The 26773-nt window shown below is 42.6% G+C and overlaps 1 protein-coding gene and 1 long non-coding RNA gene across 3 annotated transcripts in view; both read right to left on the bottom strand.

The window, feature by feature from the left end:
- The window catches only part of LOC119168092 (tRNA pseudouridine synthase-like 1), a 219908-nt gene that overhangs the window by 167928 nt on the left and 25207 nt on the right, over positions 1-26773 (bottom strand). The gene's annotated exons all lie outside the window — the stretch shown is intronic.
- Positions 3756-21185, bottom strand: LOC142804257 (uncharacterized). The gene is made up of 2 exons (XR_012894550.1): positions 18240-21185; positions 3756-13948 (listed from the first exon to the last, which is right to left on the bottom strand). It is a non-coding gene; the product is annotated as an uncharacterized LOC142804257 (long non-coding RNA).

The following is a 26773-nucleotide window of genomic DNA, read 5'->3' as shown; positions in this document are numbered from 1 at the left end:
GCTCAACACATTACATGGGGAACTTGGGTGGTCACGGTTTCTCTCTGGCCTCGTTCGTGGCTCTTGCATGACTGCTTCTCTATCGACGCATTATTTTCAGTCTTCCACTGTAAAGCTTTTCACTTTTTTGTTTCTACCAAAGATGGATCCGGTGTACACAGAATTCTGTGCGAGGTTGCATGCCCGATACAAGGAGATGCAGAGTTGTTTGTCTGGCAAAGCAGCCTGAGCACCGCCTTGGCACGCTAGGCTTGGCAGGTGCGACTAAGCAAGCAGCATATCTCACCAATAACGATAAAACGTACCTGATGTTTTATACTCTGAGTAAGATGAAACAAATGCCGTCCGGTAATCGTGAAATTCGTTCCTTTAAAACGAAGCAGCTGATTCTATACCAGTCAGTGAAGCTCAGGGATAAAGGTATCGCCGTAAGGGAAGATTTTTCTTTAGAAACGCACCAAGCCAGGAAAAAGCTGCTTCAATTTGCAAAGAATCAGGGCTCGCATCACAAACTGAGGTACAACAAACTGTACATTAATGGTCAGTGCTATAGCTACAACGCAGCTCGTGATCCTGTTTTTATGGAAAATAATTTTCGGGGACAGGCATCGCGTCACGATATCGATGATTCTAGTATCTCTGTCTTGTCACATACTGAGCATTCTGATCGCTCTGCTCGTCCGCTGGTCCAGAGTCAGCAGTTAACCCGTGATGTCCCTGTTCTACCGCACCCTGCGCTGTAGGATTGCGGAAGGGGCAGTGGTTCAGCGCCTACTATCACAAATTCTGTCTCTTTTCTTTTTACAAATATTAGAAGTTTATTACCGAAGCGCGATGAACTTGACTCTATAAGCAATTCCTGTGGTGCTGATGTTGTTTTATTGTTTGAAACATGGCTTTCTTCTAAGGTAACGAGTATGGAACTGATTGCAAAAAGAAGTTCAACGTATTCCACTTCAACAGAGGCCAAAGATGTGACGGTGGTGTTTTGATAGCTGTTGCAGATAATTTTGTTGTGTCGCCCATTGATTCCCCAAGTAACCTGGAACTAGTCTGGGTTGAGCTTTGCGTACGTTTTAAGAAGTTGATCTTGGGCATATGTTACCCTCCCCGTCTTCGTGTCCCACTTTCCTTGATGAATTCTATGACGCGCTTAGCATGATCACTGTACGTTTTCCCAACACTCCTATCCTCTTGGCAGGAGATTTCAACCACCCCTCGATTGTGTGGAATAATGCATCGCCTTATCTTAGCCCTTTGTCGACTGAGTGTAACAAGTTTTGATGACTTGTCTGGACTTCAACCCGTCACAACTTCTCTCTGAACCTACTCGAACTATTTCAGCCACATCCAGCATTTTAGATCTCGTTCTAACTAACGTACCGCATCTTATCTCTTCACTCGTGTATCTACCTGGCCTCAGTGGTCCTTCGTTACTCCATTTTGATCTTGAAACTCCTGTCTGAAACCACATCAATCAGACAAAATACATTAGAGACTATAAACGTGCTGACTACAACGCGATAAATCGTGAGCTAGCTTTTTTTCTCGATGATTACTTGCAGGAGTTTTCAGTGCATTCTGTGGACACTAATTGGGAACTGTTTAAGGGCATTGTTGAGCATCTTATTGACGCTTTTGAGCCACTTAAATCCTTGAGGTGTGAGAAAGAATCACCTTAGTTTAATAAGCATTTGAAAAAACTGTTCATTAAAAAGAAACGTTTGTTTCGCTCTGGAAAGGTGATGAATTCCGAGGTGCAATGAGAATCCTATTTTTTCGTGGCTGCTGAGTACAAAGCCACATTAAGGAGCGCCGAGGACACGTTCAACAACCACACTTTGCCTGCTATGCTGATTAACAATCCTAAACAATTTTGGAATGTAATAAACAAGAAATACACAACCACAGTGTTACTTACATCTACTGATGATGTTGCAGTCCCGTCACACGAATGTGCTTCTGTTCTCAACAATGTTATTGCGGCAGCTTTTTCTAACGATGTTTCTTGCGATAATTTTAACTACCTTGCTTTTGATGTTCTTCCTATGGACCCAGTTATATTTGACGCATCCGGCATTCAGAAGATGCTAAAAAATCTTAAGATTTCTTCTTCTTGTGGCATTGACAACATTCATCCCAAATTCTTGATTAATAGTATTGTTCCATAATTCTTAATAAACTGTTTGAACGATCCCTTGAAACAGGTTGTATGCCCAACGATTGGAAAGTCGGGAGGGTGATTCCTCTGCACAAGTCTGGAAATAAACAATGCCCTAACAACTTTCGTGCCACTTCTCTCACTAGTGTACCTTGTAAAATGATGGAGCACGTCATATACTCTCATCTCGTCTCTTTCTTAGAATCAAATTCTTTTTTCACTATAGCTCAGCACGGATTCCGTAAGTCATTTTCATGTGAAACCCAATTCATATGTTTCACGCATGAACTTCATTGCATCCTCGATCAGGGATCTCAGGCAGACTGTATATATTTGGATTTTTCGAAAGCTTTTGACAAAGTCTTGCATGAACTTCTATTTCTTAAACTACGTAATCTTAACATTGACCCTAATATACTTGCATGGTTGATCTGTTTTCTTTCAAACCGCTCACAATTCGTAACAGCAAACAACTTTGACTCACACCCTTTACCTGTCCGTTCTGGTGTACCTCAGGGGTCCGTTCTCGGGCCCCTTCTGTTTCTAATCTATATAAATGACTTACCGACTATTTCTTCTTCAATTATTCTTTTTGCAGATGATTGTGTTATTTATCGTGAAATTACGACAATAACGATGTCTCTTGCCTTTAATCCGACATTAACAAGGTTACGGACAGGTGCAACACTTGGAACATGAAAATAAACATTAATAAGTGTAAGCATATGCACATTTCTCGAAATTCTAGCTCAGCTTCCACTTACCACATTAACAATGTCTTTCTTGAAACTGTGCTCTCCTATAAGTGCCTATAGTGCCTATAAGTGTTCATATTTCTTCTAACCTGTCTTCGAAAACTCATATTCATTATATCATAAATAACGCCGACCGCATGCGTGGGTATATTCGCAGGAACTTCTCTCATTCATCCAGTTCAATAAAACTATTACTTTATAAAACACTGGTTCGCTCAACATTAGAGTATTCTGCATCTGTCTGGAGCCCTGGCATTGAATCACTCATTTCCGATTGGGAAGCTGTGAAGAACCGTGCCAGCCGTTTCATACTCTCCAACTATCACCGAACAAGCAGCGTAACCGCCATGAAATTAAGTTTGTCCCTCCCTCCTTTTTCTCATCACAGGTCAGTAGCTTCATTATGTCTTTTTCACAAAATTTATCACAACAGCTATCTGAAACAGAAATTATTAACAAGGTCATCATACTTATCAGCTCGCATTGATCACCGCAATAAAGTTGGAGTTTCATCACGTCACACCAAATGTTTTCATGACTCATTGATACCCAGAACATGTGTCAGTTGAAATGATCTTCCCCATGATATCGCTTATATAACTGATAATAATATGTTTCGTAAAACCATTGATCTTCTCTAAATGTTTGTGTGTGTATATATATATGTTTGTTTATATGTATACATATATGTGTGTATATATAAGCTTATTATTGTTAGTATAGCTTTTTCCTTATTACTTCCGTTATATATATCCCTACTCCCCTCTGTAATGCCCTCGGGCTCTGAGGGTACAATAAATAAGTAAATAAATAAATAAGTAAAAAAATAAATGAATAAATAAATAAATGGCTGCTTTCACCATTTATTCATTGCTGTCAGCGGAATGAGCATGTTCAGATCAAAGGGGGCGGTGGCTCCTACATCGATGCTCCCATCTGATTTGTAACCACACTAACCGGTGGTGCCCGACACAAATAATTAGATGCATACAAAATAAATGCAAGCAAGAATAACCATAAGGCATAATAATGCGGTGCAACATACATCAAACAAACACCAGTCTAGCTAACCCTGTAAATTTTTGAAAGCCACATGCGAGCGCGTGTGCTTTCTTACATCTGGTAGTTTTGGTAGTGCTGAACCAAAGTAATGAAACAGCGTATAGGTAGAAATATTTGCGCCAGTTTTTTCGCATTGTCACATCGGTTCAAGGCAGCTACGTGCTCCAAGTAAAGCATCATTCTTCAAAGCCTTTGAGCTTTGTGCCATGAAATGTTGACTGTCGGGACCCGTGGTCTTTCAAATGTATACTGGTTCAACATTGCGCTTTCTAAGTGTATTGAAATGGTTTGAACAAAAGTATCCATGTCTGTGTAGGAACAGCATTGTCGAATTCCGGATGTTGATACGGCGGTTGGCCCAATGCATGGGAGTGTTGACTGACCCTGGTCTTGTAGGGCAGGAGGGTCTGTAACATCTGTGAGGGCTACTCCATGCATCCACCAGTCTTTCACAGGGCTTTAAAAGTACTGGGGTCTAATAATAACCCAGTGAGTGGCTGGCTCCTGAAAAGAGCATTAGTAAGGCTGCAGTTCTCGAGCAGATGACAGCCACAAGGTGAAAACCGCTCTTTTCTTCATCATGCAGGTGGCAATACGAAAAAGTACTGGGGTATATTAATAAACCACTGAGTAGCTGGCCCCTGAAAAGAGCATCAGTCAGGCTGCAGCTCTCAAGCAGACCATAGCCACAAGGTGAGAGCCGCTCTTGCCTTCAACATGCAGGTGACGATATTAAGAAGTATTGGTGTCTACTAATAAATCACTGAGTAGCTGGCCCCTGAAAAGAGCATCAGTCAGGCTGCAGCTCTCGAGCAGACCGCAGCCACAAGGTGAGAGCCGCTCTTGCCTTCAACACACAGGTGGCGATATGAAAAAGTACTGGGCTCTATTCATAAACAACTGAGTAGCCGGCTCCTGAAAAAAGCATCAGTCAGGCTCCAGCTTTCGAGCAGACGACAGCCACAAGGTGAGAGCTGCCCTTGCTTTCAACATGCAGGTAGCAATTACTAAGAAGTACTGGGGTCTATCAATAAACTACCGAGTAGCTGGCTCCTGAAAAGAACATCGGTCAGGCTGCAGCTCTCGAGCAGATGGCAGCCACAAATGCTCTTGCCTTCAACACGCAGGTGCCAATGCTAAGAAGTACTGGGGTCTATTAATAAACCACTGAGTAGCTGGCCCCTCAGAAAATCATCAGTCAGGCTGTAGCTCCTGAGCAGACCGCAGCCACAAGGTGAGAGCCGCTCTTGCCTTCACCACACAGGTGGCGATACGAAAAAGTACTGGGCTCTATCCATAAACTACTGAGTAGCTGGCCCTGAAAAGAGCATCAGTCGGACTGCAGCTCTCGAGCAGACGGCAGCCACAAGGTGAAAGCCACTCTTGCCTTCAAAACGGAGGTGCCAATATGAAGTACTGGGGTCTTATAATAAACCACTGAGTAGCTGGCTCCTGAAAAGAGCATCGGTCAGGCTGCAGGTCTCGAGCAGACGACAGCCACAAGATGAAAGCCACTCTTGCCTTCATCATGCAGGTGGCAATACGAAGAAGTATTGAGGTCTATTAATAAACCGCCGAGTAGCTGGCTCCTGAAAAGAGGATTGATCAGGCTTCAGCTCTCGAGTAGACGACAGCCACAAGGTGAATGAAAGCCACTCTTGCCTTCAACACGCAGGTGACAATAGATAGAAGTACTTCCTCTATTAATAAACCACTGAGTAGCTGGCTCCAGAAAAGAGCATCGATCAGGCTCCATCTCTCGAGTAGACGACAGCCAGAAGGTTAGAGCCGCTCTTGCCTTCAACACGAAGGTGACAATACGAAGAAGTGCTGGCTCTATTAGTAAACCACTGAGTAGCTGCTCCTGAAAAGAGCATCGGTCAGGCTCCAGCTCTCGAGCAGACGACATCCACAAGATAAGAGCCACTTTTTTTTAATTTTTTAAAATTTTTTTAATAGCATACTGCAGACCAGAATTTGGTCCTTGGAGGAAGGGCACTCATACTACACTCAAAAAAGAAATACTATACCAATATATCAGTACAGTGATTACAAGGAACATGCAAATTTTCAGACTCAACATAGTAAAAGTCCTCAAATCGCGTACGATAAAAAAAAGAAAAAATGCAATACTGTAATTACAACAGAAGTAAAAAAATGAAGTAAAACATGCAAAATGGGAACACAACACCTAACACGTGTATTGTGGTAACTTAAAAAGGGTCATTCATTATATGCCGAGAATTCCACTCTGACATACAAAATCATACAAAATCAAAACACAACACCTAAAGTGGGTATTGTGGTAACTTAAGAAAGCTCATTCATTTTACCATTAGAGTTCCACTACGACACTGCCCTGGGAAAAAATGAGTATTTGTAAGTATCTGTCCTAGCAAAATGAAGGGTTAAAGCATGTGTGTGATCGTGACATGTACGCCTTGTGGACAGAGGTGTTACATATAATACAGGGTCGATGGATAATTCACATTTAATAGATGATTGTAGGAAATTGAGGCGGAGATCTGCCCACGTGTTTCGAGGATGGGGATGTTATTTTCTGTCATCAGCTGTGTGAGGGAATCGGTGTGCTTGAACTTAAAGTAAATAAAGTGAACAGCTTTTCTCTGGACTTTCTCTATTACATTAATGTTGTGTTTAGAGTAGCTTTCCCATGTAATGCAAGCATACTCAAACTTCGGTCTAATGAAAGTAATGTAACTCAGTAGTTTTATGTGGGTGGGTGAATTTTTAAGCTTGCGTTTCAGGAAACAAATTTTCGGGAAAGCTGAGGAACATATTTTACTAATATGTAAATTTCACGAAAGGTTGTTTGAGAATGTTACCCTCAGATATTTATAGTTTTCAACTTCTTTTAGCGGTGAGGTGGCCAGTGTGTAGGTATATTTTAACGGGCTTTTTTTCCTTGTGATATGAAGACAGACAGTTTTTTCTTTGTTTAAGGACATGCCTGATCTGTCACACCACACCTGTATGTTGTGCAAACTAATCTCGAGGTCGGTTTGGTTATGCACTGTAGTTATTTCCTGATATAAAACGCAATTGCCTGGAAACAATCTGATTTGTGTGCCAGGTGTAACAACGTTGACAATGTCATTTATGCCTTCAACACGCAGGTGACAATATGAATAAATATTAAGGTCTATTAATAAACTACTGAGTATCTGGCTCCTGAAAAGAGCATCGGTCAGGCTGCAGCTCTTGAGCAGACGACAGCCATAAGGTGAAAGCCGCTCTTGCCTTCAAAACGCAGGTGACAATACGAAGTACTGGGGTCTATTCATAAACCAGTGAGTAGCTGGCCCCTGAAAAGAGTATCGGCCAGGCTCCAGCTCTCGAGCAGACGGCAGCCACAAGGTGAGAGCAGCTCTGGCCTTCATCACGCAGGTGACAATACGAAGAAGTACTGGGGTCTATTAATAAACCACTGAGTAGCTGGCTCTCGAAAAGAGCATCGGTCAGGCTCCTGCTCTTGAGAAGACGACCGCCACAAGGTGATAGCCGCTCATGCTTTCAACACGCAGGTGACAATATGAAGAAGAACAATAGACTACTACTGAATGAAACCTGAAAGGACCAGGAAAATGTGTTTCCTTTAAGGGGAGTTTCGTTTATTGAGGGATAGACAGGGGTATAATAGTCAAGTACGAAACCAGACATATTACGAGCAGTTGTTCCATTTAAGCAGCAATTTCATTTAAGAGAGTTTCGTTTAATAGGAGTCTACTACTGGGGTCTATTAATAAAACCCTTAGTAGCTGGCTCCTGAAAAGAGCATCGGACAGGCTGCAGCTCTCTAGCATACGGCAGCCACAAGGTGAGAGCCGCTCTTGCCTGCGACATGAAGGTGAAAATATGAACACCACAGACCAACGCCTTCTACATACACGTCCTTTACAGCGCACCAACAAAGAACGAGTCATGTTGTAAAGTTGACCACACTACATATTTCATATTGACATGTCGTTTTGGGCCAACACAGCTGCTTTTCATGACAACAAAGCTGCATTTCATGCTCCCAAGCAATACGCCACATTCAATAAGAGCAACATTATCCTAACATAGCTTGCCATCATAACTTTTTCGTAACCACGTCTATTTAAATCGATCACCGATGATCATGCTTCGGATTGTCAATTTTCGCATGTCGAATTTGTTTCTCGTGCACCCAGACCTTTCTAGTAGTTAGTCCAGCCACTCAACTTTCAGAGTGAATTAGGATTTGCTCATTTTGGCAACATAGTGACATTTGACAGACCTTTGCACGCACCAATGTGCATGTATTGTTGGGAAAATGCACTTGGCTGGCGAAGTTGACAAAAGTGCATGCCCCTTGCGGTCATGTTATAGTGCAATAAAAGTTCTGTAATCCAAAGAACCTTTGTCAGTCAAAAATCAGTTCATGGTGTCAGCTTCACAATCTGACAGCGTTCAGCAACAACATTTTGCAGAAAGGTATGCCAGCTATTCAATAGAGGGCTGTTGATGCAAGTATGGAAAAATTTATTCTACAAAAGATTATTTCCAAAGGTTTTCCGCCTGTGTAAAGTGTGGAGATGGTCTTCTGAGCCAGTTTCCAACAGCTTTGGTTTCGTTTGTATCAGTATATCAATCACAGGGCCGCATCAAGTATCACTAGTCGCTCCTATGGTATCTTCGTCAAGCCTGCATGGGTGCGCACCTGGGCTCCAAAAAACACATGCCATTTGAAACTGTCTTGTAACAGCATCTGAATTGAGTGAAGACCAGCTTAGAGTCCGAGGATGACGACCTCAGCTTCAAGTTCTATAGCGACAAGGTATCGGTCAGCCTAAGACATTCACAGTCGTTTATGTATTTGTTTTGTTTACGGCCTCAAGTTTTCTTCTTCGCCACAAGTGCGTAGCTGCTGACCTTTGTGCACAATCTTATAGCTACTCTGGTTATGTGCGAGGTCCACGCATCGCTTGGGCCCGGTGAGCTAACACGCGCTGCAGAGCTTCTCCTCTTGACAAAAGGCCACCGAAGAACACCTTGGGCCCGACTATGGAGCAGTCAAAAACATTTTAGGACCGGGCGATATTTTTCTTTTAATACGATGTGCAAAACTGCAATGAAATGTTCTTGGATGCATATATTGGAACACCAGCCTATGCAGAGTGATGTGGATCACGGAAAGAGGTGACACTAGGCGAAATAGCGAAGTTCATTAAAAATCTGATTTATAGAGAAATTATTCATATCACCTATCTATAAAGGAACACCTGCAGGCTCTTATAGAAAAAAAGAGATACTGAGAAAAGTCTAAACGTTCACTCATGTCTCACGAAAAATTATGTAATGCTTCACCGCATGGCCCAAGTAATGAAGAAGCACATTGTTTCCGATTTTCTTTGTGTGAATACAGACATTCTGTAGAAAAATTATTATTTTTTATACTGTTCCTGAGTCATTTATCTTCAAAATGTATATTCTGAATTTTCTATCTTTTGAATAATTTTGAAGATATAGTGTTTTTTATTGCACTGTTTAACAGCTGGCAATTAAAAATTACACACTTTTCCAAATTTGTATTTATTTCAAAATATTTTCTTGCTCTACAACGTATATTTTTGGAAAAAGCATTTCATTGTGCACAATTTGCTATGCTGCAATGTGTGCCGAAGTACTTTTCAAAGTGGCAAAAATGTTTTTCTCGAGACATACGAAGAACAGTCGTTTTTGTGCAGTAACAAAACAATTACTCTTTGAAAGAAAGCTGCTACTTGGTGGTCCAATTGCATTTGAATCTCACAAAAGACTTGTGAAAAAACTCTCGAGGCCTTGTGTAAATAATAACAGACTAGTTGCTATATACTGTTATATAAGTTAGAGGAGACAGTGGGGCATTAGAGAAGAAAGTTGAAATTTTTAGAGAAGAAAGTGAAGTGCTCCACTCACTGTGCGTTCTAAGGAATTGACCTTTTCCGCAGAGTGTCTCGATATGGTGTCAGAAGTGGGATCCTGCCACTACGGTGTATGATCTCGAGACCTCAAGTTCTGCTGCTCCTCTTGGTGCCAGCATTTCCCTTTGCTTCCAGTCCACCACCGTTCCAACAACACAGGTCAGTGGCTGGCATGCATACAACAGTTCGAAGACTTCTTCACATCAGGCCTAGTGTCTGTACTGCACGTGTCCCCAAGCTTGTCTTATTTTGGTTTTTCTCATGACTGACACGGACGGAAGCTTACGCCTCATGTGACGCAGTCAATAAAAAAAGTTATCGAATACTTTGTTGACCTAGTCAATAAAATCTATGAGTCCAGCGGATTCCACAAATGCAGTCAACTGCCTGGCGAGACTGTACATGCGTTTGTCATTATGCTCTTGAATGTGGTCAAGAAATGCAGCTACCCTCTCACAGTAGAACATCATCTCATACGCGACCATTTTGTCCTAAGTCTACTAAATTTTCACCTGTCGGACGAGCTCTGCCGCATCTTGAAGCTCACTCTTCAAGATGCGCTGACTCAAGCTCGCTTCATGATGATGCTGAAAAGGAAAAACAAGCTGGCGATTCTCAAGTACATCCTCTTAACATAGACACCCTTGAAAGACGCAAGTCGGTGCCGCACCTCAGACGCGTCTCAATGCTCCTCTTGTCCTCAGGCCAACCAGCATCACGTCTTATCGAACACTTTATGTAATTGCTGTGTCTACTTGGCACTCTTGCCTAAATTGCCCAGCAAAAATGACTACACGCAATTTATGCCACAAGTGAGGACACTTTGCTGAAGTTTGCCATTCCAGGGAGAAGCGTCTCAGCCACATTCTGCTGCCCACAGTGAATACTTCCCTCAAACATAATTTGTTCATCAGCATTGAAGTGAGTGAACACGCTCTTCCCTTCAAAGTAGACTCGGGTGCCAATGAGTCTGTTGTCCCTAAAACGTTCCAGGAGTGCCCAGCTTCTCTTGACCTGCCAGAAGGTGAGCCACTTCTTGGGTGCGCATCTAATAGACTCAGCCTTATGAGTAAGTTTTCCACAACTTTGACCTGGCGTACTCGCTGGATAAAACAGAAACTCTACATGGAGCATGGTATCGATAGCCTTGGTGGCAGTTTGACTTTATGTTATATAGCATCTGCGTTGGCCCCTGTGTAAAGTCCCATTCATTTCCCGTGACAGTCCACCTAAACTCCTGATGAGATGCTCTCGGACGCGAATCCCAGTTCGGAGCAAGAAGCTCAGGCCCAACTGGCTATTGAACAATTACTTTCAAGACAAGGACAGAAGACAGAGACAAGATAAGGCAAGTAGTTACAATGCCCACCATGCTTGTAAGGATCTCACTGCCCCGAAGGAAAGGAAAGAAAGGTGGGGCGAGAATTTAAAGTGTGTGTTACACTTCCAAGCCCTGCTCAAAGGCCGCCCTCTTATGTGGCTCAGATGCTCAATGGTGTTCTCTTCAGGAATTTCCAACATCTTGTCCCATGTCACTTCGCCTCCTACTTCTCCACAGGCACTGCGCCGTGCTTTCTACCTTAGGCGCCTTCTTCCTCTTCTAACCACTACTACCACCACTTCTCCAGCTTTGGCTACTTAAAGAATTTCATCCAAGACACCTTCGCCAATGCAACAGTCATTAGCCAGTATGAATGTTCGCCAACTAACAAGAGGTCTTCCTGGTCTGCTGTCAGATATTGCGGTGACCTTCACCAAGATGGACCAGCCTGCAACGGATACCCAGCATAAAGAAACCGTACAAGTTCCGGAGTTTCCCGGTGCTCAGTGTTCACATTCCAGAAAACATGTGAAAAGATGCAGACTGACATTCTGGCTTTATTGATAACGTGTGCATCTTAGACTGTCAGGTGTTCTTATGTCTAATACATTCATGCTCCAAAAAGGGGTGTAAAGGACATGTATAAATGATGACTGACTAAGTGTGCCCTCATGTTATATAATGAGTGTTGGAGAATCAAGTGGGGCAATTTAAACGGTGTTTCTTACGAAGTGCTGTGCTGTCAGCGCTTTCTAGGACACTGCCCTTCTCAATAGAGCATTTCTACAACAAAGATAATCACTGCCACATAAAACTTAAGGTTGGCATTAATTTAGCGATGTCACATTTATGCCTTAGTTGTACTATACATTCACAACAAAGAAAGAAAAATGGTGACAAAGCCCTGTCATTTGAAAATGACATCCTGTCGTCTTTTTGCGATGAAATGTTGTCAACCTGCTGGTTTGGTCATATTCTAAACTGAAGCAAGAGGCATTAAAACAATGAAGGAATACCTTGATAGAGAACGAGAGTTTACCGTCAATTTGATGGAGAAGGCTTGGAAATGGAAATGCCTAAGCTTTGCCACCATTTTGGCTTTTTTTTTATTAACACAGAGATGTTTTATGTTGGGATCCACCAAGGCTTCAGTGATGTATTTCTGTCAGGGAAGTGACGTCAAAAAATATGCCTGATCAGAAAACAAAGAGAAAAAGTTCCGTTAACGGGAGTCGAACAACTTTTTGGATAGCGACAACAAACACCAGGCATGCTACTCACTGCGCCACAGCCACATGCTTTCCAAGCTTTACAAACACGCTTTTTATATCGAACAATGTCCTCTCACAGCCCTCTTGCTAAAGTGAAGCAATGCATCATAACCATGATATCCGCAACTACCTCCTTCGACGTGAAGTTTCTGTGCGTCCATCTCACTCGGCACATTTCCAATAAAAGAAGTGCAAATCTGTTGACGCCTTAACAGACTGCCAGTTAGCGACCTTAGCCCAAGTGTCTACAAGAGTCAGCTTCGCTCATAGCATCCACTCATTTGCAATGCCCACTGACTGTTGTGCTGCCGAGGAGAATTCAAGAGCCTCCCGAATGCACGATAGTACGCTATATCGTGCGCAATATAGTTCACTAAGCATGCACAATAGCGCACAATTCTTTATGAAAGACTAATTTGGACCGATCACATTATTCATGTATGTTATAAACTCTCTAGTTCAGTTAGTACAATTGTGATGAGTAAAGAAAACGATGACGACAGAAGTGCGGGGTGGCGGGTGGGATTTTGAGCCAACTGTGCGCGTTAGGTGAGTCAATCAGCTGATGACCTGCGGTGGCCCAAAGAAGTGGCGTGCCACGATTGGGCCACGTGTGATCATGACGTGGCGGTAGGCTTTGTGGCTGGGGACGAGCCGAAGCAGCGGCAGACAGCGGGCCGAAGCGTTGGACGCAGACGATCCAGGGTCCGGCCAGAGAACGCGGCCGTCCACGCTGCTGCCGTCCAACCACCAGCTGGGCGGCATTGCCGGCACGAGTACTGCATCTCGGGGCGCGGCCTGGTCTGCTGTTCTCTTCCTTGCCGAGGGCATCGCGGATCACGGTGAGGCGTCTCCACAGTCAGCCGTTCGGCACAGCGATGAATGTGGCCTGGCTAATGGTCACGGTTGCGCCGAGCATCGCGTCTCGGCGCACGCTCTTCGCTGGACGGGCTGGCCATTCCCCGCATGGAGCATCGCGTCTCCGATGCGGGTTGACTGCTCCGTAGCCGCACCCATGCCATCAAGCGCCGGTGTCACCAGAGCGTCGCACATCGGGGACGAGCGAGACGTTCTGTTGGGCCGGACGTGGGACCCGTACGTGTCGGCCAGGTCGAGCTCCGATGTGTCTGTTCGAGGTCGAGTCCGTCGGCCTGTACAAGGTCTAAGGACAGGGCCTGCTGAACGGCTCCTGCCTGGGTGCAGTGGCCGGGAGCAGGTTCGTGGGCGAGGCCTACCGGGTGTGGTCCTCGTGAGCCGTGGCCTGATCCTGGACCTCGGGAGTTGCGACCCTGACTGCTGGGCTGGCCGCGACGTCCGACTCAACGGCGCTGCACACAGTAGCGCATCCGTGTGCCGGCAGCTGTTCCAGCCGTGTCACCTTTGCCCTCGCGCACGTCGACGACCGCATCATGTCGGGACGACGGGGACCCAAACTGTGAGACAGCGGTTTCTTCTTACGAACCGAGAACTATACGCGCTGGACACTGAGTTAGCATAGCCGCGAACTCTGCGCATATTAATGGCGGTCTGACTCTCGTGCATGTTGCGTGATGCTTGGCGTATAGGATTGGACATATAGTTTTATTTTCTCCTGTCACTTCCTTCTCTAGTGTACAATATAAAGCTTCTTTTGTTCGCTTAAATTGTTCATGTTAATCCTTTCTCGTCTGCTATAAACAAACATAGTGACAAACGTCCTTAACCATCACAACAATCTACAAAATGAAACATTTATTCCCATTATGGTTTAGTAAGAAAATGCACTATGCTCTAGTGCAACCATACCTAAGTAACTGTCCATTGGTCTGGGAAAGCACAACGCAATTTAAAATGCAATCACTATATGTTTTACACAAAAAATCCAGTTATGCCATTAGTAATTTCAAATATCAAGACAACAAAAATAAACACAGAAACAAACTGGGTATACTAAACACATGTAACTAAAGACCTTGTGGTTGGCTCTTAAAACATATCACTTACTTAACAACGACACTGCTTTTTCTCAAACTCTACACAACTCGCAAATGCATCTGCCTTATACATTTCGATATCTTAGCTATAGGAATATAACAAGATCAGGACAAACTATGGTTCAGAAATGCTGTACAACCAGATTACGACTCTCTTGAACAACAACAAGAGTAAAAAGAAATAATACGAAACCACAAATGAGGAAAAATAATTAAGTGTCAAATAGGTCAACTAATTCTTTTGTAGTTTTTGTGTTACTTCCAGTGTATAAAGCTCGCTATTTGTGTCTAATGATTCCCATTCACAAGAATAATACATTTGAAATTTTGTAAATTTTGCAATTACCTGCAAAACCATATTCTATCTTTTTATAACTATTCAAAGTTGTATGTAGACATTTACTTTTTATGTAAGCTTTCAATCACTTCTGTTTTTGTTACCGATGCTAGTGTCTGAACAGCAGTTGCTTCAGATGGGAGGACTTCATGTGGGAGGACTTCAAGTGGTAGTGCCAGTGCCTTTAGTCCTCTCTTCTTAAGCGTAACTTTGCACACTTGAATAAAATCGATTTAATTCAATTCTCCCTAGGTTGTCAGTAGACAAGACAATAACAGTGCACACAATCACTCCATTGTACAGCTGTGATTGCCTTAGTGTTTATGCTTCAGCAAGATAGAACACGACTTTGCGTATTTCCTGGATCAGTGGACAAACAGGGCATTCTGTGATGCAATAAATCTGATCCAAGAAAGTATATGGCAAGTTGCGCTTTCAATGCTAGCCCACAGCATACATGTCTCAGCTTCACTTTTTTTTTTTTTTTTGTAGCCACGTAGGTAGGTTATCTGATTGTTATCATCTGACCTTTTCTGTTAAAACTCATCTCGTTTTACTTGCATATAGCATTTGTCAGTTCTTTTATAGTGAATGAATTCCATAACATTGTATGCGGAAAGTCGCGGCGACTTCTGCTTCAATAATTAAGCAATCTGAAAGTGGCCAGCGTTTTGCCGCTTGTTTTTGTCAATAGGTGGCAACACACTGGGGCTCTTCAATTTTCAGGCCTCTGGCAGCTCTCTGGCAGCAAGAGCTAGCCAGACATCAGTCAGCTAGTTCTAGTCTGGACAGGAAATAACGTCGTGGTCACGTGTGTGTGGGGAACCCGAGACAACCTGAAGCTGCCCGAAGATCGCAAAATCGGACGCTGGGACAGCCAGCGTAAACGTAAACAAACTATACCGTCGTGGCAGCAAACAAAACAATGCAACAGAATCGATAGTTGGGCTAGTTGGATATGCATGGTATAACTATCAATTAAAGCGCACGAAAAACAGACAGGAAGAGAGGACAAGCGCTTTCTCGCAACTAAACTGTTTATTGGAGAGGGCAGAATATATATACAGGCAATTGAAAAACACAACACATGCGTGTGCAGACAAAAAAGTACATTTGTGGCACATCGAGAACACATGTTAAAAGAATACAGATTATCTCGGAACATAATCTAGAAAAACAAACTCTTTATCGTTCAGCAAAACCGAAGGCTGGCTGACGCATTGTTCCCATCTTTTTCTTATGTGAAAAGCTTCTGTCAACTCACGAGTTAATCTATTTTATTTTGTTGTTATCCTCTTTTTCAGGATACTGAAGTGGTTTTTCGGTCTAAAAATAAATTAACTCGTGAGTTGACAGAAGCTTTTCACATAAATAAAAGAGGGGAACAATGCGTCAGCCAGCCTTCGGTTTTGCTGCACAATAAAGAGTTTGTTTTTCTAGACTATGTTCAGAGATAATCTGTCTTCTTTTACCATGTGTTCTCGATGTGCCACGAATGTACTTTTTTGCCTGCACACGCATGCGTCGTGTTTTTCAATTGCCTGTATATATATTCTGCTCTTTCTAATAAACAGTTTAGTTGCGAGAAAGCGCTTGTCCTATCTACCAGTCTGTTTTTCGTGCGCTTTAACTGATAGTTATACCAAACAAAACAATGCACTGTGTGCACGTTGGTTTTTTTCTGCATTGTCTGCTTGGAAATGTGTAGCAAAGTTCGCCAAAAAGCTGAAATAATATCCTTGAGCGTACGCATTTGGGGTACGACTTTGTACGCTTGCACAATCACTCGCCGCGTCTGCGAACAAAACAACCAGCTCGCCCACGCCTCCTCGAGAACAATGCAAGGTGAGCTGCCACGACGCTGACGGCTTAACGAGCTCACGTCTTTTTAATACGTGTATCAGTCACTGCACAACACGACGCAAAATCACGCGAAAGTGATCATGTCCCCACAAGACCTCGAGAATATATACCTGCTCAGCTATCATGTAGAATGTGTCGCAAACACACGTTGACCAACTTGAGTTTTTGTCGAAAGTTTTGACATGCGTAGTATTAGTACCACGAGTTCAAGTCGTATATAAAATAAACCTATGCATGACACATTTCAACCCATTTTAAAATTGCCTGGACCTGTTTTCCAGTCCTAAGTGGTACTTTGAAATGTCATGTATATCAGCTTTGATTTGCCCTACTAGGTCATACATTGTCAAGGAGGTTCTATACTAGCCTCCGTATTCTAGAACGTCCCTTCGCTCAATGCTTCACCTTCACTTGAGAAAGCCAATGGGAGCGCCGTCTCTAGGCATGGCAAGTCACTGACTATCAGCAATAATCTGCTCCGATTCTCGAGTAGCGCAGTGTCATTTTGAGCCGAGCTCTGGCACAGTGCTCAACTCTGTCACGTGAAGGGTGAAAGTCGAGTCGAGGAGCGTTTGTGAATACAGGGATATGTCTTCTCGAGTGGAGGTGCGCCCCGAGAAGTGACGCCGGTCGCCGCCATATTGGAAAAGAAAAGACTGAAGCAGACAACAAAGTGCGCTTCATAGCTCCGCTTTCGTAGTGGCCTTTGGAGACTGTGAGATGCTTTTGTAAAGCAGTTAAAGATTTTACGAGGTCATGATGACTTCGTGCGTCACTTATGGCTGCACAAATCGCATCAAGAAGATGCCTGGGATCACTTTTCAGTAAGCATTCTAGCTTCGTTTGCTGATGATCGCCTGTTTTTTCGCGTATGCTGGTAAATTAGAAACAATATGAAAGGTGCGCATGTGTGTAATACATGCGTATAGCTGTATGGAAGGTAACTTGAAGCTTTAAATGCTTGCTGACACATTGTTCATAAGTTTTAAGTTTGTGAACGAAGCTCTTGCAGTCTAGGCTGCATGTATCAAACATTGAAACGAGTAGGACGTCTGAATGCCCTTTGAATTCCAAGTTTTCTGGTGTTGTCTTACAAGGCAAGACTGACGGCTTGCATGCATATTTTTTTGGCAAGTTAATATCACTTTGGTGCATGTTTATCAAGGAACTTGCAAAAGTAGACAATATTTTATGCCGTGAATATCCGTGTTACAGGTTTCCGAAAAAAAGTGCACTTCGTTCTGCCTTGGCACATGATGTTCCAAGAAATACCATAATCACTCGGATAATCCTCGCACTTTCTTTGGCGGAAAATCAATGCGAAGTTGGGGGGTGCGAGAATTACGCGGAGAAACTTTCCGCGAAAAGTACAAAGTGAAAAAGAAAACGAAGTGGCTGCAAATTGGGATTTTCACACCAACTCTAACAGCAAGCTTTGAGAAGTACTAATTAAAATTTACCTCAACACTAAAAGCACAGATTCAACACAAGGCAAGATTTATTTGAGACACAAAAAGTGCAAGCAAATAGCCGAGAATTAGAATACCGTACGCAAAGCTTGTGGGCGATGCAGGCGTGGCAGTAGCGTTCGTTGCTCAACACGAGCCCTCAAAAGATAAGCGCAGGACGTCAGTATTGGGCTGGTAACTATTTATCAGAACCGTCCGTAGTTTCCTCCTGAAGAAATAAAGTTTACCATCAATCCCACTTTTAGGCACACGGCAGGCCCAATGCATGTTGGTGGTTTTCAGCTGCTGTCACCAGTAACGAACACAAAACTTGTATGCTCCGAAAGACCTACCGACAGCCCCGTTGCCATTGCTTAGATCATGATCTATCACTTTCAACTTGAAAGCAGCCATGTAGCTTCAGTATCGCCCCATAAAGTGACAAGATTACTGACACAACCAACGCCTCCTAGATTTCCCGTGCCTGCCGAATGAGCGCGAAACGCCGGTCATTTATGGCGGCGCTGCCTACGTAGGGGTAAGGGTTCTAGTACTTGGCCTTTCAGATCGGCAATTTTGGCGTTTGCTACTAATTTCAAAGGATGCCTTGTATTAAAAAAGTTGCTTGTTGAATGGCAGCGTCAACTTACGTAGGGTTAATTATAATTTTGTTTACACCTTTTTAAAACTTTTTACGTTATTTTTGTAAGCTCCAAAAACGTAAAAACCTATTTGAAGATACCCCTACTTGAGTGGCGCCACCACTGTAGTTCCGATGACCGCCGCTTCTTAAGTGACCGCAGATAATCCAGCAGGCACAGGAAATCTAGGAGGAATTGACACAACATACAAAACACGCCGCAACGCACACTTGCCACTTTGGCTTGGCTTGGATTGGATTGAATCTCCGTGCAATAATAGTACGCTTGATGCTCAAGAGATGGTGCCAGATGACGCGCGTTATCATTATCAGAATTTTAACTTCACTGTTTAAAGGAGAAAAATATAAATTTAGTTGTTGGTTCACTAAATATTACGGCTAGGTGGCGTTAACCGCTGCCCGATTTCAAGGGTACAGCCACATCAATCCATGCAATCCATCTATCCATCCAGAAGCTGGAAGGAGCAGACGACATTATTGTGGCAGTTTTCGGGGGTGCCATAATTACTCAAGGAAAAAAGACATTGTATTTTTGTTGGGTGATGTGGGGGGTGCGAGAATTGTGCGAGTATGAGGATTACACGAGTAATTACGGTAGTTAGATGGCTACCACCTCTGTTCCATTGACTTCGAAAGATGCTGCTTTGGCAGAACAGCACAGTCAACCAGACTGCGGCCTAGCAATGCACCTTCAATTTTTCCCCATTTTCCAGCGCATCTGCAAAAACCTGTTAGTTTCTACCTCTTTGACGTAGGTTCAATAGAATTTAGTCACAAAAATAAGCAACTGCATCTAAAACAAGATGAGACACCTTGGAAATCCATTCTATTTTGCCGACAAAACCGAAACCAAAATGCTGATAGGTGAAGTTGCCAAACTGAGTGGCGTTATATCAAACATCGAGCTACCTCGTTTCAAGGCTCTGAAGGCTGCTCTTGCCATGACAACACACGTCGCCAATGGGATTGATAAATATTATGCAGAACTAACGCCACTGCAATTGTTCTTAAAAGCGGTTCATTTTGAATCCTGGAGTTTGTCGGCTGCACGCGACATCAGTGCTTCAGTTTTGGTTCCACAAGTAAATTGGTTAGAATTCGATAACTCTAGAAAAATTACTGGTGACTCTTAGTTTACTTAATAACCTCTCTTTTCAAACTTTAGCTTTATTAATTCAACTTCCTGATATATTCTCTGGCAATCTGCCGACACACACACAAGCGCATATATGAAAGAGGCGAGCAAATGTCGCGTTCCCCTTGATCTTGAGTATCTGCAGACACATTTCTTAAAACGCCCAATATACACTATAACCCTTTTGTACCGAAATAGTGCGCCTGCACGCTCGATATGCGAAGTATCCCTAGACAACAGATTGATCTGAAAGTGTGCAGCTAACAACGGGTGCATTAAATAATGTTTCATAAACAAGAATATGCATTTATTTGTTGGTCTAATCTAAAAGTACTTTCCATCTAATTTTTTTCAATCGTAGAAGTGCAAACCAACACGCGCAACGCGCGTATTCCATTGCGGTCTATGACGGTTCCGCGCTGTTTTTCCTCTAGAAATATGGCCGGCGGCGGCTTCACTTGCTCCCGTTGGCAGCGGCCGGGACTGCCACTCCAGAGGTTTTATAGAACCTCCTTGTACATAGTACATACTGCACGGCATTATTATGAAGAGGTGAAACTAGACAAAGCCAACGATGAAATGGGCAACGAAAGAATGTATACATTTCTGAATTCATTCTCCTTTTTTTTTCTCACGTCGTATCATATATTATCATACCACATATGCTGGCCCATAGATCGAAGTCGATTCGCACACCACTCGGGACTGGCAAACATCACCAACAGTCGCGATCTAAGGCCTTCTATCGTCATTGAAGATCAATCGAGCAAACAGGACAGAGGTTCACGCATGCTAACATACGACGGAGCGAGCTAGTTCGACCACAATCATTTTTGCTAAGTGCACAGAAAGCAGGCACAGCTCCACAAACGACTACCAAGGTCTCGACTACTATGAAAAAAAAAAATAACACCAAAGTTTTCTTTATGCGTGCATACGAACATTTAGTACATAACTTTTGAGGCCTGCGCACGACGCAGCCAGCAGGCAACAGTTCGCCGTGTTGTTCACAGGAGGAAGCTTCATGGGAAACATAACAAAAGCGATTAACAGTAGCTTCAAACTCTCGCTGCCACTCGTAATTGCCTCATCCGGCAAGGCGGAACAGGCTTTAGAAGATAACTCCATGCGTAATGACAAGCGAAGGCGCAGTCCTCAAGCGCACTCATTGCAATCTGTCGAGTCCTCCCAAAGATGGCGCCAAGCGCGTATCGTACCTTTTCAGCGTCTGCTAACCCGAAACCTGCCCAAAACTTTCTAGAGAGGATGATAGTTTATAGCGCGAGACCAGCACAACAACAAAGAGACAAGAAGGACACGAGCGCTAACTTCCAACTCTGCTCGTGTCCTTTTTGTCTCTTTGTCGTCCTGTTCTCACGCTATAACTATCGTCATGTCATACTAACTAGCCCAAACTGCCACACTTCGAACTTCCAGAGAGCTTTAACGACTAAATTGTCCTGGAAACATCTGGAGATCCTCGGGCCGTCCAACCCAAGAAAAACGAACGCCAACCGGAAGGACGCCAGAAGTGGAAAATCGAAGAGCCCCGCTGTAAGCGCTTTGCTTATTGACCGGTCTGAGAAAAAAACATTCTCAGCACCCTGATTATGTGGTAAACCCGGATGGAAACTTTTTAGATTTCTTTCAGCAGTGAGGTTGAAAGGAACAATATTGACGGCGAGAATTTTTCACTGGACAGAGAAAGCTGTGCAAGCACTGAGAGTGACATAGAAAATGAACAATTAGCTGTTAACTCACGACAAGTGAGCACTTCCCGTTCCCTCATGCATTAATCTTCTTTCACACTTGTAAATCACTTTATATTCTACATATATAATATCTATACATATAATAAATAAAAGCATAGTTTTTCTCGTGCACTGCATGTAGTTCCATTATTTTGAATACTATCATGAAGCGCTGCATGACGGGAACACAAGCTCGAACAGCGAAGCAATATGGTTAGAGTGATGAAACGTGCAGTCACGGCCACAATCTGCATCTCTTGGATAACTTTTCCTGTATCTCACTGGTCCTTTTCAAACGGCATTGTTCCACATTTTCGCAACATTGACGTTGCAAATAGAAAATGTCTGCATTCTTTTCAATATCCATGTTTCGATTGCGCTGATCGAAATTGCCACATACGAGTGCTGTGAATTGACATGGCTAGAGTCTGAGCAGAGCTGTGACACAAGCGCTACTAGAAAGGATGTTAAATGCGTGTGTTCCATTGAAAAAGCAACTCCATATTTCTGACTGCTTGACGACATAATGTGTTTGCATACCATCACCACGTTAAACATTCGGTCCTGTGCAGCAGTGCTGGCGCTACTCGCTAGAGGCCTGCTATTGCGAAAAATGCGTCAGGCAGGTTCAGCACATATCACCTCCGAATGCCATTCAGTTAATATGTCAATTATTGTTCGTGCAGTTTTCTGTAGCAGGCACAGGGTTACGCGAAGCATTGTTCATGCACGATAACAGATTTCAAATATAATCTTTCACACTGCGGCAAACAATTAGATGGCGAGCTTGCATGATCTGGGAAAGTATTCCAGTTTCATATCCACTTCAGTGCAGCTCATGACTTCATCCGGTGAAAGTAAAACAGGACGTATGTCCCCACATCCAATCTGTTCCTATGCTAACAAACGGGTTGACCTTTTTCTGGATTCCCTCTGAATTCCATCAGACGTATGTCACAAAAATGCAGTGGCGTATTCGCCGGGCATTGGATTTCCCATGATAGGCAAAAGCCACTGCACCTACTGTGGTTGCTGCTGTGTTTTTGCTCGTGCGCGCACTATTTGTCATCGTGCAAACAAGAAAAAAATTGTCTGCCAATGAGTTGTCACAGCGATTTGCATGGGCAGGCACAAGAAAGATGGACCAAGACTTTTTCTGTTCAGTTTTTTGTTTACGAAGACTGTTACGATAAATTGGCCACAGCTGTAGAACATGATCGAGAGGCTGTCTTCGACACCGGTTCATCGGTTATATTCAGGAGTGAACGAGAAAAAAGAGCTAGCTCCACCAAGCATTTGTCATTATAATGTGCCGCACCACAATTTTTGGAATAAGCCCAGAGTGGAGGCATAGCATGTTCACTTCAATTCATGCTATCATTGTAAATAGCATTGTCATATGCAAAGAATTTTCGATAGTCTCCATTGTTAATATAACTGGAGAAGACTTAGAGGTGTCAGAAGGATTTCATCACACTCGCATGAACTGAACATGTCCCTCAGTCACAGAGCATGTGTTTCTTTTTTCGGTTCAATAAAGTGGCAGCGAACAAAAGGATGACTATGCTTTTCCTGATTATATGCGGATACGAGGACGCACCTGACACAAGAGTATCGGGTATGGCTGTTTTGTCTGTGGTGTGGTTCACAAGGTTTTCACGTCTGTGGTTTTACGTCAGGTCATCACACGTAGCATCGTAATGCGTCAAAAGTATCGTTTTGATTCAGACAAGCACTGCATGCTCCTTGCCGATGAAGATTGGTCCAGCGTATATGCCGCAAATGATCCTGAAGAGGCCTTGACCAGGTTCTACAACACTGTTTATTCAGCACTTGAGCGTTCAACTACATTGCAACCATCTAACAGATGCTACTTTGCCCCACCGTGCCCTTGGTTATCAGAATCACTGATATTATCTCTTCGCAAGGAAGAGAACTTATATACAAAGACGAAACGCCAAGCCTTTTCATTCACGCTTGAAATCACGCTATATAACTTACTCCAGAACATCGGCTATACTTTTAAGAAAGGTGAAACAAAGTTATTATGAGAGGGAACTACAGAATTGTGGACATAACTCAAGAAAAAAATGGCAGCTTTTAAAAGAATTTTTTAACTCCACTGAGTCGCGCAGAAAAATTACCTCTATTCGTGTCGACAACGTCACCCTCACTGCGGCCAGTGACGTGGCCAATGCCTTTAATGTACACTTTTCCACTAGCCTTGCGGTCCCCTCCTCCTCAGACTATATACCTCTGTTTTCTCACAGTCCTCAGTCGATGTTCATTTTTCCTACTTCTGCTTCCGAAATTTCCTCAAATATTTCAGGATTAAAAGCTACCGTAGCTGGGTTAGACAACATTCACTCAAAGCACATTAAACTTGTAATATCTCTTGTAGCGCCTACATTAACCCACATCTTTAACCACTGTTTGAAAAATGATGTTTTCCCGAATAAATTAAAAGTAGCGAAGGTAGTGCCAGTATTTAAAAAAGGTGATCCCCTCAGCAAGTGCAATTACAGGCCCATATCTGTCCTTCTCTTCCTGAATAAAATTTTGGAAAAAGTAATTGAAATAAGGATATCTAAATATTTAAGCAAACTTAACATACTTTCTCCTTGTCAGTTTGGTTTTAGGGCTGGTCTTTCCACTGATACTGCAACTGCTTGTTTCACACTGACAAAATCGGATCATTCATTGATGATGGCAACATCACAGGATCTGTCTTCGTCGACTTTACTTTATAGTATTGAACATTTCATCCTATTTCGTAAACTTGAGTACTACGGCATAACTGGTCCCACATTACCGCTATTACAGAGCTTTTTTCTTAATATGTTTCAAATGGTCTCGGTCGAAAATTTTACATCCAGTCCCAACCCCATTACCAGAGGTGTTCTGCAAGGTTCAATTTTGGGTCCTTTATTATTTTTAATATTCATAAATGATTTACTACATTGCCTGAATCATTCTTCTTGTTTACTTTATACTGACGACACGACTCTCTTTTCTCATCACTTGGATTTAGCGACTCTCGTGTCAAGACTTCAAGCTGACATTGTCTTGTTGACAGGTGCAACTGTAATAGATTATTTATTAATCTTTCCAAAATATGTTTTATGCTTTTTCATTCACCAAACAAAAGACTAGCATTCATTCCTCACCTTTTGTGAACTCATTATTTATTCCTTTAATAGATCATACGTCATTTTTAGGAGTTATAATGGACACACCTCTGAAATTTCAGCAACATATCAATTATGTTTGTAAAAAGATTTCATACGGTATCAGGGCATTGGTCAAGTCATGAATGTGTTTTAACATCAAAACTCTGAAGGCATTGTATTATGCATTCATACATAGTCATCTCAGTTATTGCATTACATCACGGGGTAATTCATATTCAGTGCCAGCCTGACGTATTACCCATCTCCCAAATGTATGTTTATAATGTGTGTGCTTTGTTTTTCAAAATTGTGCACCGCACCCTCAATATCGACATCTTTTCTTTTGCCTTGTTGAATAATTCCGATAAAGCTAGAGTCGCCGTTGCCCATAACCTGTTATTACCTAAAGTTTGCACTAATTATGGAAAAATGACCATTGTTGTTCATCAATTTCATTATGAAATTCTTTATCACATGATATGAAAGACTCAATACACGTTCATGTTTTTAAGACAAAATTGATAGTCTCTATTAAACGTATAACTGCTGCATTTTGTTAATTTTCAATATCTTGCTTTATTTGTAAAAAAAAAGTTCGAAATATTCTTGTGATTTGCTCTTTCGTTATTCGTATTTTAGCGTTTTCTTTGTATTAACCTAGGAGGTCCCGCCTGTAGTTTACTACCTTGAGACCTCCTCCTGCAGGCTTACTCACAATGTACATTTCTGATGCTAATAAAGAAACATTGATTGATTGATTGATTGATTGATTGATTGATTGATTGATTGATTGTAGAGATTTCATAGGTCAACGAACTCACTCATTAGTCGACTTACTGGTTTTGAACCAATCATAACTTGTGTTCGAACGTACCATTGAAGAGGAGTCAAGAAGTGCACTGATTACATGAGATATCAGCATTAAGGAGCATTGATGCCATTGTCTTAAAGGCTAATTGTAGGTTAGCAGACTCATGAGTCAACTCACTCTGACTGAGATTGATCCGTGAGTCTGAGTGAGTCCGATTGAAGAAAACTTTCGTGAGTGTGAATCTGATGTGAGTTGGGTGAGCAATACTTTAGTGAGTCCAAAGAGCAAGATATATTTCTGGAGTGAGCCTGAGGGAGTCCCACAATATTTTGCTGACCCATGGTCTTACCTATGAGCCTTGCCTGGATTCACTCACACGTATTCCCCAAGCAGTATCATTCATACACTATGTCAATATTTATTGACCACAAGCATCAATTGCACTGGGGAAGGAGGTGCATTTACATACCCCCACTAACTCATCCAGGAAAGTTCTTGATAAATATATCTTTTGTTGTCACCTTTCTCAAGAAAAACACCTTGACTGGTTTGCAAAACACTCGTAAATAGTATTCAAACGTACTACATAAAAAAGTATCAAGATGAGCCCTTATTACGTGAGATATCGGTGTTAAGGAGCATTGACGCCATGGTATAAAAAGCTACATATAAACCTGATTACAACAAAGTTGCATCTCACAGCAAAGAAAGTTCGTTATATTAAGAAATTTGTTATGAAGGTATATGTCTAACACAATGTATTGCAGAACTATTTTTAATTTACTTTTCACTTTATTATAACCAATATTTTCTTATATCCAGGTTCATTACATTGAGGTCTGAGTGTAATTCTAGGCTAGTGGACTCGCGATTCCACTCACTCAGGCATACATCAATCTATGAGTCTGAGCCTGAGTGAGTCTGGATGAGTAATATTTTGCTAAGTTGGAGTGAGTCAGGTTGAAGAAAATATTCACAAGTGTGAGATCGAGGGAGTTTGGCTCAGCCAAATTTTGGTGAGTCCGAGCAAGTTCAAAGTGCAAAATCTATTTCACGAATGAGTGAGCTCAACACTGTTTGCTGACCTATGTGGAACTTGCAGAAGACAG

This window comes from Rhipicephalus microplus, chromosome 3 (assembly GCF_043290135.1).
Source record: "Rhipicephalus microplus isolate Deutch F79 chromosome 3, USDA_Rmic, whole genome shotgun sequence".
NCBI lineage: Eukaryota > Metazoa > Arthropoda > Arachnida > Ixodida > Ixodidae > Rhipicephalus > Rhipicephalus microplus.
The sequence above is the reverse complement of the archived record's forward strand: the minus strand, read 5'-3'. Positions and strand labels throughout refer to the sequence as shown.